Source organism: Vidua macroura, chromosome 18, assembly GCF_024509145.1.
Source record: "Vidua macroura isolate BioBank_ID:100142 chromosome 18, ASM2450914v1, whole genome shotgun sequence".
NCBI classification, from domain to species: Eukaryota; Metazoa; Chordata; class Aves; order Passeriformes; family Viduidae; genus Vidua; species Vidua macroura.
This window is the reverse complement of record NC_071588.1, coordinates 10,592,166-10,609,844: the sequence shown is the minus strand read 5'-3', so window position 1 is coordinate 10,609,844 and position 17,679 is coordinate 10,592,166. Positions and strand designations below refer to the sequence as shown.

Below are 17,679 nucleotides of genomic sequence, written 5' to 3'. Positions count from 1 at the left end.
CCTCAGTGTACGTTGGGAGTTGTAGTCAGTTCAGCTCCCAGTACTATTCCCTCTATTAGGGGCAGGACTGGTTGGGGTTTCAGTTTTGATTTTGTTAATTTTTTTTATCTCCTTAGATCCCAGTACCAGGAGGGAGGCTGAGGCAGAATACAGAAGCATAAACCTGTATATTGTCACATTTGCTAAGACCCCATTCCCTCAATTTCTGATTATACTCTAATTTCAAGCAAGGCTTTAACAGTGATGGCACAAAAACATTTTAAAGGGAACTTGTGCTTTTGATTCCAAGATTCTGCAGACAGGAATTATGAGTTTTACAGCTTTTTTCTTTGTACGCTTCTTTCTTGGGGCTTGCTTTCCTTTCCTTCACTTAGACCATGTTCATCTGTATGCAACAGACCCAACACATCAGTCCAAGGATGTTTTTGGCTGGGACAGTTGGTGACTGATGCAGTTTTCAAGTAGGGCTGGCTCCTGCCTGGCGTCAGACTCGGGGCCCCGGAGAGCTGCTGATTATTCGTAACAGTTAGAACATGAATTGTGGGAATGCAAACTTCCCTCTGGCCATCTGCCACTGGGACTTGGCCTTTTGTGGGGATACACCCCAACAGCCCAGCTTGGGGGACCCGTTGAATCTTGGCCTTTTTCTTGGCAGCATCAGTTAACAGCAGTGCTGCTTTTTGTAATGTGAGCACCTACTCTCCAAGGACTGGGCAGGCTGGTGCGTCGTGCTGCCAGCACCTGTCCCACCACCGTAACTGTTGGGCCTTATGACCATTATTTCTTTTGCGCTGGTGACCCAGAGGTGACACTTCCTTTATCTCACAGCAATTCCCCCAGGCACTGACTTTTCCAGTCCTTTTGTCCTTGCAGTTCCACAGAGGCTTACATCGCTGGAAAGAGGGATTGACCATAAGATGAGATGGTTTGGACAATATTGGCCCTTTTAAAAGAACCCCTGTCCCAAGAGGAGCTGTGATTGCACAGATTTTCTCATCACTATTTAAACACAGGAGGGCGTTTAATATTTAAACTGATTGTGAGCACCTTCTGCTGGAAGTGCCTACTACAGCAAACCAAGCCTCCCGGTGTGATTAATGAAATCCATTGTGGCTTTCATTTTCATCTCTAATGCTTCCTTCAATGTATAAAACAAAAAGAGATTATACTGAGATGGTTTTAATCTCCCAAACAAAGCCTGAAACAAACCCCATTGCTGCATCTGTTAGGATAGGGATGAAGAAAAGCTATTGCTTGGATGGAGAGGGAAAAGCACATATAAATCAGTGAAATGTATTGTAAATATGCCACCTTCTTAGTCCGGCATCTATACAAGCTTAATGTTCTTTTGGGGACTATTGACTGCAAAACATAACTGTGTTATCTGGAGTAACCCTGGATTAAAGCTTTGTTTATAGCACAACATATTGACTTCCACTTAAAAAAAAAAAAAATTAAAAATCCATTGTCCTGTGAATTTAATTATTGGTTTGGCTTTTTAGAAATATGGTATGTTACTGCTTCTAAAACTCCTTTGTATGCTACTTTTTATTTTATATGTGTCATCCCAATCAAATACCTATGAAAAACTGTTAAGAATATAACAATGCATTTTCTTTACAAAGAAATGGTGGCATTATCTATTAGGATCCTAAAATATATTTCAGCTGAGAGCTGGGACAGTTGCTGCTGGTAAGTGGACACCCAACTACCATTTCTGTTCTTCCTGCTCTACTTCAGCCTGGTTATTTGGAGAGCCTCAACCCGGAAAATAGAAGAATCATGTATTGGAAACAAGTCAAACATGAGGCTGTTTTGTTTTAATTGCACTGCTGAAGGCTGATGTGAGACTTCACTCCTCAGGTACTGCAATAGTGAGTAGTTCTTGTGGAGATTTAGATCAGGCATTTCAAGAGCTGATGCTCTTGCAACACAGAAGGATCCTGTGTGTACAGAACCAACGATCTTTTAGCCTGGAAATCACTCCAGGGATGGCCCTTTCTGAAAATGCAAAAAGGCCAGGCTGACTCAAGCACACAGAGATCCAAGAGCAAGTGACTGATGCCAGTGATGTCATCACAGAGCACAGAAATGTCACCTTCCCCAGGACACATTGCCTTCTTTGTGATATTAGCAAACAAGGGTAAAAGTAAAGCACAGGTGTAAGAGAGTGGTGCAAGAGTCTTTGTAAGAGGGTCAATCATTCTTTCCTTGCTCAGATCAAAATCTTGCAGGTCTGTATAAACTAGAAAGCAAAAGGTTCTATTCTTATGGGGCAAAAGGATGGCACTGACCTTGCCTCTAAATAATTTTTTTCTTTTCTTTCTTGCTTTTCCCCATTCCACAAGTACTGAATCCAGTAAATAAGCCATGGGCAGGGATGGAGAACTTGATTCAAGGAGCCATCCAGGGCAACCTGCCAGTGCAAATTCCCTCTGCTAAACAGGTTCCTAAAAGAGCAAGATACTGAAACAGGCAATCCAGCTTAAGCTGTGGATACAGCAGTGGGTATTGTCCTTCCCAGAGGGTCAAGGGGAGGTGAACTCTAAGCTGTGCAGGCTCTTCAAGTCCAGAGTCAAGTATATTGTTAAATCTGATGCTTTGAAATCTGTATTCTGCCTTGCAGGGATTTCACTGCTTGGTCTCTTCACAAAAGAAGTCTAGCAGAGGGTCTGGACCTTTGGTGGTTACATCAGCAAATGCTGGAGCATGTAGGACTGTATGACTTGAGCGGGACAAAGCATTTTTCACACATCAGAAAAGCTGCAAATCCAATAAATGTCCAAGTGTTTCAATCAATACCTTCACCTCAGCTGTGAGGGCAGCACTCAGATAACAGGCACCGCAAGGGATCATCCTTTTTTGTTTAGAGTAAGGGGAGAAAAAGATGTGTTGTGGGAAAGCCACAGCCAGACCTGTAAAAGTAGGTTATTGTCCTGTGCTTTTTAAGCCGACTGTGGTGAGAAAGGAATTCCCATCAACAGCCTTAATCTTCCTGCCAGTGGGCTGACAGACTTCAGGGGAGGCAGCACAAGCTATCAGGTTTCTTTTGCCATTCTCTCTCTCTCTCTCTCTTTCTCTCTCCCTCCCTGCCCTACTCCCTCCTTTCTGAATGATTAATTGCTTCATTCTTCTCTCTGTTTTCCTGCACTTTATTTCTGACAAATATCTTACTTTTTCTGGTTGTTTGTGTACCTCTGTGCCGGTGTTACAGCCACAGCCTCCTCTGCTGCAAGAGGTGCAGGCAGTCTCAGAGAGTTTGCAGTTACCCTAATGAATAATTAAAGGACATATGTGTCTTGCTTGCAAAACAGGCCAGAACTGCAAAGCCAGAGATAAGACTCATGTGTGACCTTTCTTTCTCTTTGCTTCTGTAATGTCCAAAGCTATGCAATACGTGTGTGCCCAGCTTTTCCCTGATGCTGAGTAGAGGAAATACAGGATGGGAAGGTGTATTTGCAGAGCTTGGTAAGGGTGAAAAAAAGAGATTTATTATTAAACAGAAGGGAAAGAAAGCTGTTATGAGTCTTAACCAAGCAAGATGTAGTAAAATAAAAGACCATCCTGATTTTTCTCAAGGCTCAGTATCTCCACAGAGTTTATGACAAGTTTGTTTTTTTCCCAGGGTTATCAATATCACAGAACAGAAAGACCACTCATCCACCATGGTGACTCATGGCATTGAAGTCAGAGGAAACATCCCTTGACTGCTAAGGGGGTAAAGCATGGATGACTCAGGAGTGCCCAAGGACAGAGCCAACACCATGCTGTGCTCACCCTGCATATGTGTAAGGAACAAGGGGTACAAAGGGAAAAGAATAGGGGAACAATTTGACTTGCAATGTGGCACATAGGAGTTAGAGATGTAACTATTTTGTACTATAGGTGTTAGTCTCTGTGAATTGTGAAGTTTGGAAGCATTCTGTAACAGTCTCTCCAAAACAAAGCTGACAGTGCTGGGAACAAGAACTACTCTGGACCTGGGGGAGTTGCATGGCCAATATTTCAGGCCAGCTTGATCTCTTTGGAGTACCCCACCAACAGTTTGACTTTGGTTCATGCCTGGCCCTGATCTGACACACATGCTGCTTTGCACCTGAGGCTCCTTCTTGGCTTACCATACTCCAGGGAGACTCTGGACACAGGATCCAAGCTGGATCCTTCTTAGTGGGATGATCTTCCAACACTTACGCCAAGAGCGCTCCCATCCTCACACACCCTTGTGCCAGCTGCTGGGATTGAAGTGTGCCTTCAGCAGCATGTGACAGACTGCTGCAGCTCCTCAGAGCTGCTGGAGAAGCTGCAGAGAAACAGAAAATGTCTCATGAGCACAACAGGGTGCAGAGGAGAGCTGGGCTGGGGACGTAGGGGGTGGCATTGAACACTCATGTGAGAGATGTTGGGTCTGAGTGCTCCCACACAAACCCAGCTGTGGGCTGGCTTCTTCTGCAGCCCACAGGAGGAATAAAGATGTAATGGTTCCATGGGGAGATGTACATCTGCATCTAGACTGGTGCTGTGTTTTTTTAATGAACTAGGTGTTTTCAGCAGTGGGTATGAGTTCTCCCTCTTGAATCTTACCATGTTTGCCAAGCCTTTGTGAAACAAACACTCCTATTAAGAATTAAAAAGTAGCTTGTGCCTTTGCCCATATTAAGGCACAAACTGAGAGAGCTGTTCTTGCTTGTATTTCTTTACAGCAAACCCTTAGGTCCTAAAATTACCTGTCATGGTGTGGGCCGTGGAGTTCTGCAACCATTAAATGATTGGACATGACTTAGTGCTTTGTTGTAGGGGAAAATACTTGTTCACTATGATCTCGCTCTGCTTCTTAGGGATATGCTGTGATTTGTAATTACTTGTTTTAGGAATGCTGGTCTTTGATCTGGCATTACTGGAATGTAATTGACCATGTTGACACAAAGCAATGGTGGGGTTTAATGCAGCCTCTTTCACTCACTGTTGTGGTCAATTATTTCATGATAATGGCAACTCTGCCAGGTATTTTTGCTTCATTGAGCAATTATGTTGTTATGGAAACTGGTATTCTATAAATTATCCAAAGAGAGGCCTGATTCAATTATTGGGAACAAGAAATTTTAAAGTAAAAAGTACAGGATAACAGGGTTGTTCGTTACCTGTATACTTATTTGTGTAATTACTAATCCTTAGAGCTGTTAACTCCTTGGTGCAAATATCAGCACCTTCGTGTCCCTGCAGGATCTGCTCTGTTGTCACATCATTAGGAGCCAGACAATCCTGCCCAGGGGGAGGCATCCGGGTATGTGCAGCACAGAAGCTTTCAGAGGAGCTTTTGCAGCACCCATTACCTATGAGAGTAATCCCTTTTCATGCTCTGAGCTGTTTCCTCAGCACTTTCCAAGAGCACAAACTACGATAAACATGTGGGTGGAAAACCATTGAACAGAAGTAATTAAGTTGCTCCTGGTGAGCTAAAGCTCATTCTACATGGATGAGGAACCCTGCATCAGCTCGAGGTAGTCAGTGCTATTCCCCAGCATCTTTCTTCACGCTTTCAAACTGAGATTTCTTCTGATTCTTTTTAACAGTTGAGATACTAAAAAAAACATTGTCACCTTTTACATATTCAGCTCACAGGACAGAGGGCACACTGTCTCCCTGGGCCCCAGGAGTGCTCTGCACTGTTAGGAGCAATAACCTCTCCTCCTCTTAGCTCTGGAGGCACCTGGAAATCTGTCTTTGCTGTGTCAGCCTGGCCATGGGGAGACCTGCAAGTACTAGGGAACCAGTCTCCAGATGATGTTTCCCTGAGTAGCAGGGTTTAATTTGGGAGGCAGTAATCAACCTTGCTATAAAAATAGCCAATTCTTGATTTCTCCAGAAAAATGAAAATCCTGTGTCTTCTCATGCTAGTTGATGATTTCTAAATCCCCTTCAGTTTTGTCAACACCCTTCTGTTTCACAGAATGGCGAGTTGCCAGACTGGTGTATCATCTCCCTGGGGTCTGCTGCCCACGTAGCAGGTATTCAAATTCAAAATAGCAGACTTTGTAAGAGTGCAGGACAGCTTCAGCTGGCAGGAAAAGATCTGGGTTTCTTACAAATGTGGTTACGTATTGGTCTATGAGAACAATTCACAATGAAATTAAACTTGCTATGAGTGATTTCCATTTTAAGCTCATATTACGTATAGGAGTTTTCAAGAGAAAAAGAATTGCCAAATTACAGCTAAGACATATTGTTGAATTATGGGTATTGCTTTCTGCTGTTTAATTACCTGCAGACTGCACTATCCTGTTGGGAAGGCAACGGCAGAACAGTTTTCATCTGGCAAAAGTATTTCTGTAGGATTAGGAAGTAAATTATTTTCTATCACTTGTACTGCTGAGAAAACCAATGTATCTTTTTTGCCCCATTTGTGGACTTGAATCACAAACAAAAGCAGGATATAGAAAGTTCTTTATTTTCTTGTTTTACTGCAAACATAAGAACTCTGTACATCACTGTACAAAGATCCCTGGATGTGGCACATGGCATCTGCTTTTGGAGAGGAAGCAAAACCAGACCTTTCCCAAAACTGCACACCACCCCTCCCTGTACTGTCTGCTTTCCAAGGAGTTCAAAGCTCTTCAGAGAAACTGTAATGAGGCAACTCTTGGGGTGACATTGTCCTGTAATCCCTGTTCCCCTTTCACAGAGGGATGAGGAGAAGCCAAGGCAGTAACTTGCCAACAGTCCCCAAAGGCCAAGGCATGCAAATCTCATGATCGAGTTGTGACCTACAGTTGTAACCCTTAAATCACAGTTTCTCTTCAAGAACCAAGTCAAAAAAGGAAAACAAAAAAGTTCCTGTCAATATCTCTTTGCAATAACTACACTGCTTTGGTTTTTGAGTTGAGGATCAAGGAAGGAGCTACTGCAACACAGCTGAAGTCACAGACAGATAACAGAGATGGTATAAAACAGCTGAATAGAACAAGAGCAAGAGAGAAGGTTGAAGCTCCAGAGGGCTTGAGATCAAAACATAAGAAACATGGAAAACATGAAAGAGATTGGTCTTAAATACTAGAAAGGACCAATGGAGAGAATGAATCCATATTACAGTAATTTTCCTGGTCTAGTTTACAGTAATTTTTTTAGATTTTAAATTGTGAGATAAATTATTCTTGTAATTTTAAAAAGTATTTCTTTATTCCTGCTGGGAGGACCTAGTTGACATCAGTTGTAAATGTGTTAGGACAGAAAAATCAAAGTGTTTAACTGCTGCGAGGCACTCTCATAATATCATAATGCCTTTTGAAGCAGTAATTCAATGATTGATCAGAGGAGATCTAATTAACTGACTACATTATATGAAAAAAACAACCATGGAGAAAGCTGTGATACTCTGGGTATCACATTCATCAGAATCTTTGCTCTGCTGCATGGGTGTGGGTGTTCTAAGGAAAAGCCAAACCTTCATTCAATGGATCACCTAAAAATAAACCTTAAGATTAAAAGTTTCCTTTCTCTTTCTATCCTGCCTTTCCCATATTGTTGCTTTGCATACTTCTAGACATTTTAGGAAGTGCATAGACCATATTTGTCACTAAAATATTCAGCATTAAGCTAACTATTTAAGTCTAATATTCACCCACACATTATCTATATGGGGGTGAAATTTAGATGTGAACCTTAATTACCTTAATAAAGTGCCTTCTATTCTTGTTTCCCATTTTTGCACTTTGCTGTACAGCATTCCATGCCTGCAGGGGCCGGGCGAGCTCAGCAGCATTGGGAATGACATTTATGAACATTTAGTGCAGCCTCAGTGTGCGTTCACAGCCAACTTCTCCCATGGGGTGTGTGAAGGCAGCCATGTGACAAAAAGGGAGCCAGATACTCTTCACTGGGATCAATGAATATGTTGACATGCTGTTGTCAAAAGATATGAAGACTGGGTACATATTTTTCTTACTCAATGGCCTTTCATCCTGGATGTAGAGACTGATAAAACTCCCCAGCAATCCAGGCTCTGGGTTTGGCTGAATGCCCTTTGGTTTGTGATTCTCCTCTCTCTTTGAGATCAGGTCATTTTATAAAGCTCCACACCTCTGCCTGCCTAGAATGATGTGAAATCAGCTTTGTTCAGCAGGAAGTAATAAAAAATCCTATTTTGTACAATATTTCAGTTCTGTGGGTTAGCTTGCCACTTATTTGGATATCTGGTTTCTTTCAGCAACACTTTGATATTAAAAGTGTATCTTAGTTTAAATAAACATGTTTTTGCCTATTTTAGCCATCCTCTTTTAGGTCAGTGTCAGATGTAGCCTTATGTGAAGAATTTTGTTTTTATTTCCCCTGTTTTCATATAAAGCTATCATATAGACAGATGAGTTTTGCTTCCCCAAATTTACACTTTACATGAAGAAATTTTAGTGAAGGCCAAAAATGAAGGCAGCAACTACCTTCCAAACATTCCATTACTGAATATCCTTGCAGAAGAGCCTGTATGGCTTCCCATTCCACAGTCTTCCTCATAATCCTTGCTACTCCCTGGGTCAGTTTTGTGCTATTCTGTATAAAATACACACTGTGTCAGTTTTACTCCAGTTATTTAGCTACAAAGGAGTAACCCATATACAACTAGCTGAAATATTTATGGATTTGCCCTTCAAGTGTTTTTATTTGTTGAGTGTTTCAGAACTTACTCAGTGGGAAAAAGGAGATGCTTGCACATAACATGATATGTCTGCAGAGTTCAGGAAATATTGTCTCATTTTTTGAAGCACACCAACATCCCTGTCCAGTGCAGAAGCCTCCTGGGAACTTGCTGTGGGCATGAAAGGTGAGAGCTTACTGTGATTTTTAGTGTGTCTGCACATGCGTCACCCTTGGTTGCTTCTCTTTTTCTCCTGATGACTTTTCAGCTCAGTAAGGTGCAGCATAAATAACCTGCAGTGCTATAGCCACCAGAAATTGGAAAATCATTCAGCAGCACAGCCTAAGAGCCACCTCCAGCCAATGGGAGAAAGGCTTGTGGGTCAGGGAGGTGACTTATGGGAATCATCTCTCAACTGCTATGGAATTAGCACCTAGAGTTGGAAAAAGAATCTGGAATAAAGGAATCTACCTCTATGGAAAAGTGCCTCACTCTGCACTTCAAGTGTTTTGTTTTAAAAGCTGGAGTTGTATTTATAGAAGTTAAAATAGGGTTCCCCTGTGCCAGCCTTTTGTATCTATTATTCTGACGTGCTTTAACTTGCCTGGCTTTCTGCTACCATTAATTGTATCTATTAGTTGTCAGTCTGTTGAACCCTTCCTTTATCTCAGCTTTTGAAGAATAAGAGTAGTTTGAGTAGCTGGAGAATGCTGCCTAGGCCAATGATTGTGTTTATAAAACAGAAACATTATGTTCCTCTTTATTTACAGTCATTGTAAATGGAAAATGCATCTATTGTTTGTGTTGCTCTGAAATTATGTATTGCTCTTTCAGACACCTGAGGACCCATTATCACCTCCTGAATTTTTGTGTTTGTCTGTGAGAGAAAATGCCCTTTATTATCCTATCTCAGAAACACCATCTCATCAGTTGGGAACTGATTTAGAATTCTTTTAATTCAGCAGATCATTAGAATATATATGACACTTCCAGGGAAAATTAAACCATGTGGAAACAATAAAAGACTGGCAGTTATGTCTGATCAACAGTAATACTCCAGCATCTTGGGAAGAAATAATGTATTTTAATTCAGAAGCCTATCAACATTTAACAAAGCTGAATTTTGTATTTTTAGCCCATTAAAAAATACCAGTATTTGGAAATTGGTTTTGTATTGTTTTGTGTGCATTTTGTTGTTGTTGTTTTGTGGGTTTTGTTTGTTTTGGTTTGTATTTTTTTTTTTTGGTGGGGATAAGGGGAAAGGGCGAAAAGACAGACAGCTGCAAGGACTTGCAGCACATTCTAATTCTTTATTGTGTTTGACCTGATTTAACAAGCTTCCTCTGTTGAAATATCATCGTCTATGTCGGGAATTATGTCAGGAAGCACAATATGTGCAGTGTGGGTGAGTGAGCTTGCTGAAACTGTCAATGAAGATCAATTATAGGAATTTTTGAATTACACATTAGATAAGAAGCAGATGACTTCTTTTCCCTTGCAACTGCGCTGTTAACTATTTTTGTCTAAATTAAAATACAGCCGTAGAGGCAGTGAAAATCTGTCAGTGAGCGTCACAAGCTGCCCAGGCTTATTGATCATTTTCTTCTTTACGACTGAGGTCCTGCAGAGCCGGGGTTTTGGCACAGAGCTCTGTGCAGACGAAGCCAGAGAGCAGCAATCCACTAACAACCTAGGATTTATATGCAGCTTGGGCAGAAATGGCCCTTTACAAATGACTTGGTAGGCATGAAAAGAAGAATGCTATTTAGGAGTTGCCATTTTCTGATGTGTTGGTAGTGCTGAATGATGCAGTGGGGGCTGTGTGTCCTTCTCTCACACCACAGCTGGGCAGGCAATGACAGGGGGAGGCAGCCTTGTTCCTGCACCTTCATTGTTTATAAACACCTTGGATCAGCCTGTTCATTGGATATTTCTGAATGTGGAATAGCATATTTGCCCCAAGAGGCTACATATATATAAGGGAGGAAGACTTTTGTAGACTCTACACAGCTGTTGAACACCACTGCCAGCATTTCCTGGCTGTGCCTCTAGCTCAGTTTGGAGCTGAATTCCAGAAAACAAGTAGGATTTAAAGAACCCTTTTCAAGAGAGAAGTAGCAGTTCTTATTCACAGGAACTAGATGACACATCATCTTTTGAAGCTGGAATACTGAAAGGCATCAGAATGAAAGCCAGGGGAACATAGAGAGGAAAGAGGTGTAATAAACTATGCAGCCTGTGTGCAAATCTCTTTCATTCCAGCATCTTGTATTCTAAATAACCTTTATTTTGTAGTATCTGTTCATGGAGGAAAGGCTGATGCAGAACCCAGACTCCTCCACTGATTTAAATGCTGTCTTCTTGAGGATTTTAAGTGGTAGCTGGTTGTTAACAAATAACAATTACTTAAAAGAGATATTTAAAATTTAATTATTTATTATAGTTATTGTTGTTTTTTGTCATTTTGAGGTTGGCTATTAGGCTTTTTTTGATCACTGTTTGATATGAAAAGCTGACTACTTTCTGCTTCATGCTTAAAAGCTTTAAGATGTGGGGTGTGCCAAGTCTGCACCTTCCCCTCATTTCCAAGGCACTAATTGCTATTAATTGTTCTCATCCACTGGCACAACTCATTAATGCTGCATCTGATCCATTTCAAATTGCAGAGAAGCAATGCACAAGATCCATTGCTCTCAGGAAAACTGAACTAAGCAGTGAGAGGAATAGAAAGAAGAAAATATTCTACCTTAGTACTTCGGTAATTAATTCAATTATAGAGGAATTTGAAATAATAGCATAAACCCCCCTTTCATTAAAAAGTTATTTTCAAAACAAAAGTCCACCTGCAGTACTTTAAAAACACAGGGGAAAAAAGAAGTAGCCTAAAGCTACTTTTTATTCAGGAAATGTTTATTCCACAGAAACTCTTTCACATGGAGCTTCCATTCATCTTTCAAGATTTGCATATTTGTATCCAGCCTTTGGCTAAAAATGGCAAAATGCAATTCCTTGGCAGACCATGAGCACTGCACCATTGCAACAACAACTTCCCACCTTCCTTTTTTTTTTTTTTTTTTTTTTTTTTTGGAAGAATATACTGGATTTGGAGCCTTTTCTTTCCAGGTAGTAAAGGAAATTTAAAAGTGTGAGAAAACAATGTAAGCCAGGCGAATCACCATGAGAAATGGTGAAAAGCACTCCAAAAAAAGCAATTTCACCATGCAGTGACCTCCAAAGCAGCCAGAAATTGTCATTCACTTCCTTTATGAACCTTAAATTACTTCACTGTTTGTCAGTGTTATTTCTTAATCACGTATTCATCACAATTCTTAACATGGAAAAGCTGTTTAAAAATGAGAATCCCACAACAGTCACTGTAAAATATCTCCTGGCCTCCAAGCAAACATTATAGAACTAATTCTAGAAGAATTAAATAAAGTAACATGTAGGCTGTCATTGCCGAGCTCTTCGGGACAGGAACGAACACACCCACTCAGAGCAAGAACATCTAAAATCCATAAGGTACCAAAATCGTGATTCCAGATTAAAAAATAGGCAAGCAATCAAATCTAAATTTCTTTTAGTCTCACCTGGAAGAGTCCTTTGACATTAAAACTGTCATTGCCTCATCTGCTGCTTTTATTTATACTCTGCACAAAGTGCTACTATTGTTCTTTTATACCCTATTCACATTGCCCACCATGCTATAGGGCTGCAGAGCACAATTATTGGTTACTGGAAATTTTGGAATAAATCTTCAAAGGAAAAAGACAGTTTATTTCAACTTCAATTATACAAAGAAGCTAAGTCTACCTCTGTATCTTAAATCATCAGAGTCTAAAGACTGAGTTTGTTTTCTTTTAAAAAGCTGGCATAATTTTAACAGACATATTTTGTTTAATCTATTTTCATACTTAATTTTGATCTTCAGTCTGATGGGATTTGTTTTTTTAACAAAATACCTGGGCACTGATGCCCAATCCCACAAACAAGCAAATTATTGCTGTAGTTGAGGAAGGGATGTCTTTTCTGTGGATTTCTTGATTTAAGGCAAAGAAAAGAGTCCTGCTGTGAACATCTAGAATTCATTCACCCTAGGACAAACTTATAATTAAATTTTAATAATAAGTTTTAGTTTAGCTCTCAAAAGAATTCTGTCTCTTCACCATAAAGATATTGCTGTTCTTTTTTTCTTTTGGAATCCAAGTAAAATATAACTGGATATGGCCATTTTTACATGATTATTCTATCTAAATTCCAGAGTAATTGAGAGTTTTGTTAGATGCAGTTGCCATCTGATAAGCAGCACCTGTCCTGTTTTAGGTTTTATCTTGTAAACCAGAGTTGCCTTCCCTTCCCCATCAATACAAACATGCAAGTGGTTCTTTAGGACATTTAAAACAAAACATTTTTTTATAATGGCTCAGATACTTTATCAGTTTTGCTTTAATTAAGCTCCTGTCACCTGTTGCTGTGCAACATGTAATTCCCATTAAGTCATGACAAATGTAGTTTTCAGCAGCTCCAGGAGATGTTAATGTGAACACATCAATATTCATGTCTCTTGACAGATCGTGAGGTTTAATAAATTGATTTCTATAAAATAATTTTTGTGGAATCAGGGGTGTTCCTCTGATAGCACAAAGGAAGCCTGAAGATGAGATATATAAAATACCATTTGCTTTTCACTGCATCTACAAGTTAATAAATTATTTCTCTGGAAAGTAATGAGGGATTTGTTTTAGGCTAAATATAAAAAAAAATGTAGAAGTCAATTAGGATTAAAAAAAGCACTTCACTTTCATGAGGTTAAATGCTCAGTTTGCACATAAAGATTCTTAGTGACCCAATTCTGTTACTATTTCATTTTGGTCACACCAGAAATTTGTCATGATTATGTTTTGTCTTACAGAGAAATTCAACATATGGCTGTGTGTTAGGAGAGTGTGGTCACAACTGTGGAATGAGGAACCCTCAGAACTGAGATTTGGTCTGAAGAGCATCATCACATATGTCTGTTTGCATTTTTATGAATAAATCAACAGGGAGATGACAACGATGTATCTAATAGGAAGGCCCTGTGTTTTAAAAACTGTTTTAATGGATTTTACTCCTGTAAATATAAAGAAAATAGAAACAATACATAAAAAACCCCAGTGAACATTAGCACTTGCATTATACAATTATTAGCATATTACTAATACAAACAAAAAAGGCCTTTAATATTTTAGTCAAAATAACCTTGAAGGATATTATCTCTGTGCCTACCTTCTAGTGAAAGTCTATGGAAGAAAGACCAAACAGCCTTTCAGGTCTTTTGAAGATTCATTTCCTTTTTGCTTATCCCAGGAGGATGACAGCAGGGTGGTCTTCTTCCAAAAATTCTCAGGAGGAAATTAAAAATACTGCAGAAGGAAAGACAAAGTAATTGTTTTCCTGGTGATTATTTCTCTTTGCCTTCATATCTTTGATAAGGAATTTACTTCCCTCTTTCCATAACTCTTCTTCCCAAATCTGTGTTTTGCAAATATTCCTATCCCTTGTAGTGTGCATGACTGTTATGTCAGGTTAGATACTTTGTGATAGTTTAGGAAAAGGAAGTGGAACAAAATGTGTCAGGAATCTAAGGATTATTTAGGTCCCATTAAGCAGTGGGGAGAGCTACACTTAGCAAGGGTTTATGACAGCATTGGAGTCAGCCAAGTTAAACCCTTTATTTTGAAATAGGAAGTGGTAACCCAGGTGTGATCAGGCTTAGGGCTGAAGAAAGAGCTTGATTTATTACAAGCTCTTTAAATATTGGTGAGTTAGAGGAAGAGATAGATCTGATAAAGGCAAATTCATTTTTTGTTGTCATATAGAATTACAGATTATAGATTGACATATAGATTAGCTATGGCAAAGGCCTTGCTGAAGAGCATGATTTATTTCTGGCATCCACATCCCCTGGAAGCCTTGGCTGCAGACCCATCTGCATGTGCAGCATCACAGTTTGGAAAGAACAGAGCTGGAAAGATTTGCAAGGTAGGACAAAACCCCAGGTTTTTGGTCATACTTAGCTCTTAGCATTGTGATAGCACAAGCCCTGTTTATTGCTTTCTAAGCATATATAAATTCATTAGCACCTTGGGCACAGCCGTGAGTGTCTCAGTGCTTCACAGATGAAGAGATTTCTGAGTAATGCTGCTGTAAATACAGAAGTTCACAGCCAGATGGTGTTGGGGGGAACTTGGCAGCTCTCTGCCCATTAAAATATGGTGAGGTTAGTTAGGATGAGGATCTGAGCACCAGGCTCTTGGCAAAAAGCTGGTGTACCTGCCTGCCTGGTCGTTTACTTCTACATGTACAGGGTATCCTAGACCTCAGGCAAGCCTGAAGGGTGTTACTGTGACAAGCAATCCTGGAACAGTCACCTTGGAGCACAATGCAACAGCATGAGGGAGGAGAATTTGGGCCAAGGAAACAAAGGGAAACCCCTACTCTTATAATAAAATAATGTCAAACAGATGGTAACCAAATCAACGCATGGTGAGATGTCAAAACATGTTGAGCACCATATTGGGACCTTCTTAGGGAAACTCACAGTGCTATTTATTCTGTTACACTTTTGAACAACCTATTAATTTAATAGTAGGAATAAGCCCTTGCTTTGTACAGTTGCAAGTCTGCTGCTGCTCCTTCCAGTTAAGTGAGGTTGTACCCAGGAGCAGCTGTCAAGTTCAAGGAGTGATACATAATTTGGCTGTTACAAAGGACTGGTGCACTATGATTCCTCTTGATAAAAATATCAAAGGTAGGAAGGAATCATCACTTTCAGTCTGAAGACTTCAGATCACCAATCTAAAGAAAAATAAAATATGTTTTCTTCTGAACAGGTATGTATTTCTTTTTTTACCTGAGACATCAGAAATGGGTACTGAGGTGTTAGCACTGAAACTGCAGTTTTTCTCTCTCTCCTCTCCTCATCTGCCACTTCAGTTGTTTTCTTACCATTTGATAACAGTTTTAGTGCAACTGCATTTTTATGCTACTACTTCATTTTGCTGCTAGACATTCCTGTTTACCTAAGTCTGTTACAGAGCAACAAAGAAAGAAAAAACCAGTACATGATCTTATATCACATGGCTGCTTCCAGCAAAATATGCATTTAAAGGCCTTCTTAAGGGAACTAATCTAACTTAAGTCTTCACTTAAATGATGAGTAAAACTGTATCAGTCCCACAGGCTTTTAAGAGCCAGCTTCTTTGTGTGCAAACACTCAAAAAATCTTTATTTGGAAAAATTAATTATAAATTAATTTACTGTAAATCAGTAAACTGATGCTATTGCTGAACCTGTTGGGCAGCTGAGAGAGGCCCATAGTCCAGCCAAGCAGCTCACCTGGCTGGTTAAATTCAGGATATTGTGTGAGACACCAGAGCCAGTGTTCATGTTCTGAAGGGAAAGGGGAGCATTAATGTACATGAGATGAGACCCTTAATGAGCCATCTCCTCTCCCAGGGTGTGGATCAGCTGCTCCACAGCACCCTGCAGAGAAGAGGGAAAGAGAATCAGCCACACCTTGTGATTTAAAGACAAAACAGAACTGAACTGTTCAGAAGGAGAACACAGGTCTTCTGCTGCCCCCATTTTCTAAATCCAAACTGCTGTGCAGATATGGTGATATCCTCAGTGGAATTAGAAACAGTGTGGATATTTAACAGTAATTCTGGCACTTAAAACAGAGGGGGGTTAATGATATTTGCTGAGGAGACAGGCTGGAGAAAGGGAAAGACAGAGGAGCCTGAAGTTCTCTTAGTTTGGATGGCAGACTTGTTCAAAATCTAGGGTAGAGCACCTTTAGTCATGGTAGGGCTCCAACATCAGGGCAGGATGTGGCATTTGACGAAAATGCATGGCAATTGCCCAGTTCATGCACAGGAAGCTCTTTATTGCATTTCTGTTTAAGAGCTGATCTCCCTGGGAAATGCGGATGTGGATGAGACAGAGCCACTGACAGTGTCCTGAGTGGAGTCCAAAACCAAATTGGCAGTGCAGGTAGTGGACAATAAATTAGATTTTAAAAACTCTTTCAGGCTTTGTAACTTGAAATAAACCCAGCTATGTAAGTTTCAGATGAGAAATACACCACAAATATATCAGTGTTCCAGGGGTGGGCTGGGGGAGGTGAAAGGAAGCACAAATCTGTAAAATTATTTGTATGAAGTCAAATGTAATAAATCCATCAGTTCATTACTTGACCAGCAAGATGCCAAACCACTATTAGCATCATTAAAATGAATGTAAGAGAGCAAACAATCTTATATCTCACAGCTACATGATTATTTTTAACGGCCACACCACCGAGATTTTTGTTACTAGATTTAAATCTTGCCCTGTCTAACATCACCCCTGTGATGTCTGCAGGTCACAGCAGTGTCCTCCACGGACATCTCCACACGGACCCACCGGGTCCCGCCTCACACAAGGTCATCCTGCATCCCACTGAACGTTCTGACGCTGCGTCACTGACACAGGGCTGCCGAGCTGGGAGCCTTTCACCAGCGCTTCACTTCAGAGTCGATTACCCTGTACCTGAATAAAACGGCCGTACAGAAAGGGTCATAAAGGTCAGGCAAGCATTTTACAGATGGAAATTTAAAGCTTCTGAAAACCTTTCCATTTCCCCTCTGGCTGCCCTACCTGGCAGCAGCTGCTGCCAACTATGACGTCTAGCGTAGGGTTAAGCCAGCTCCACTCAGAACTACTGCGAATGAGTCATTTTTCCCTTTTAAGATTTGGCACAGGAAAATAAACAAACAAATAAACAAAAAGACGTGAAATACACGACAAGCGCGAGCAAACCCGTGAGGGCAGAGCGGCACCGGCAGTGTCCAAAGGCCCTCCTGTGCTCCCTCCGGAGCTGGGGAAGCCCCGGGGCACCGGGATCCCCCCGGAGTCCCCTCAGAGCCCCCTCAGAGCCCGCAGCCGCTGCCGCCCTCACGGGGCCGCCGCCACACCCGGGCAGGGCTTCCGGGCCCGCCGGCCTGCGATTGGCCCGCGCCGCGGTACCAGAA

The 17,679-nt window shown here is 40.8% G+C and overlaps 1 long non-coding RNA gene across 4 annotated transcripts; it reads right to left on the bottom strand.

Annotated features, from left to right (window-relative positions):
- Positions 1 to 167: 167 nt before the first annotated feature.
- On the bottom strand, positions 168 to 17,571 carry LOC128816566 (uncharacterized). 4 transcript variants are annotated; one of them, XR_008439952.1, is made up of 6 exons: positions 17,468 to 17,571; positions 16,004 to 16,150; positions 15,519 to 15,693; positions 13,892 to 14,028; positions 4,119 to 4,300; positions 168 to 893 (listed from the first exon to the last, which is right to left on the bottom strand). It is a non-coding gene; the product is annotated as an uncharacterized LOC128816566 (long non-coding RNA). The 4 variants fall into 4 exon arrangements; XR_008439949.1 differs by having other exon boundaries at positions 168 to 4,300; XR_008439950.1 differs by lacking the exon at positions 16,004 to 16,150 and having other exon boundaries at positions 168 to 4,300; positions 17,306 to 17,571.
- Positions 17,572 to 17,679: the final 108 nt, after the last annotated feature.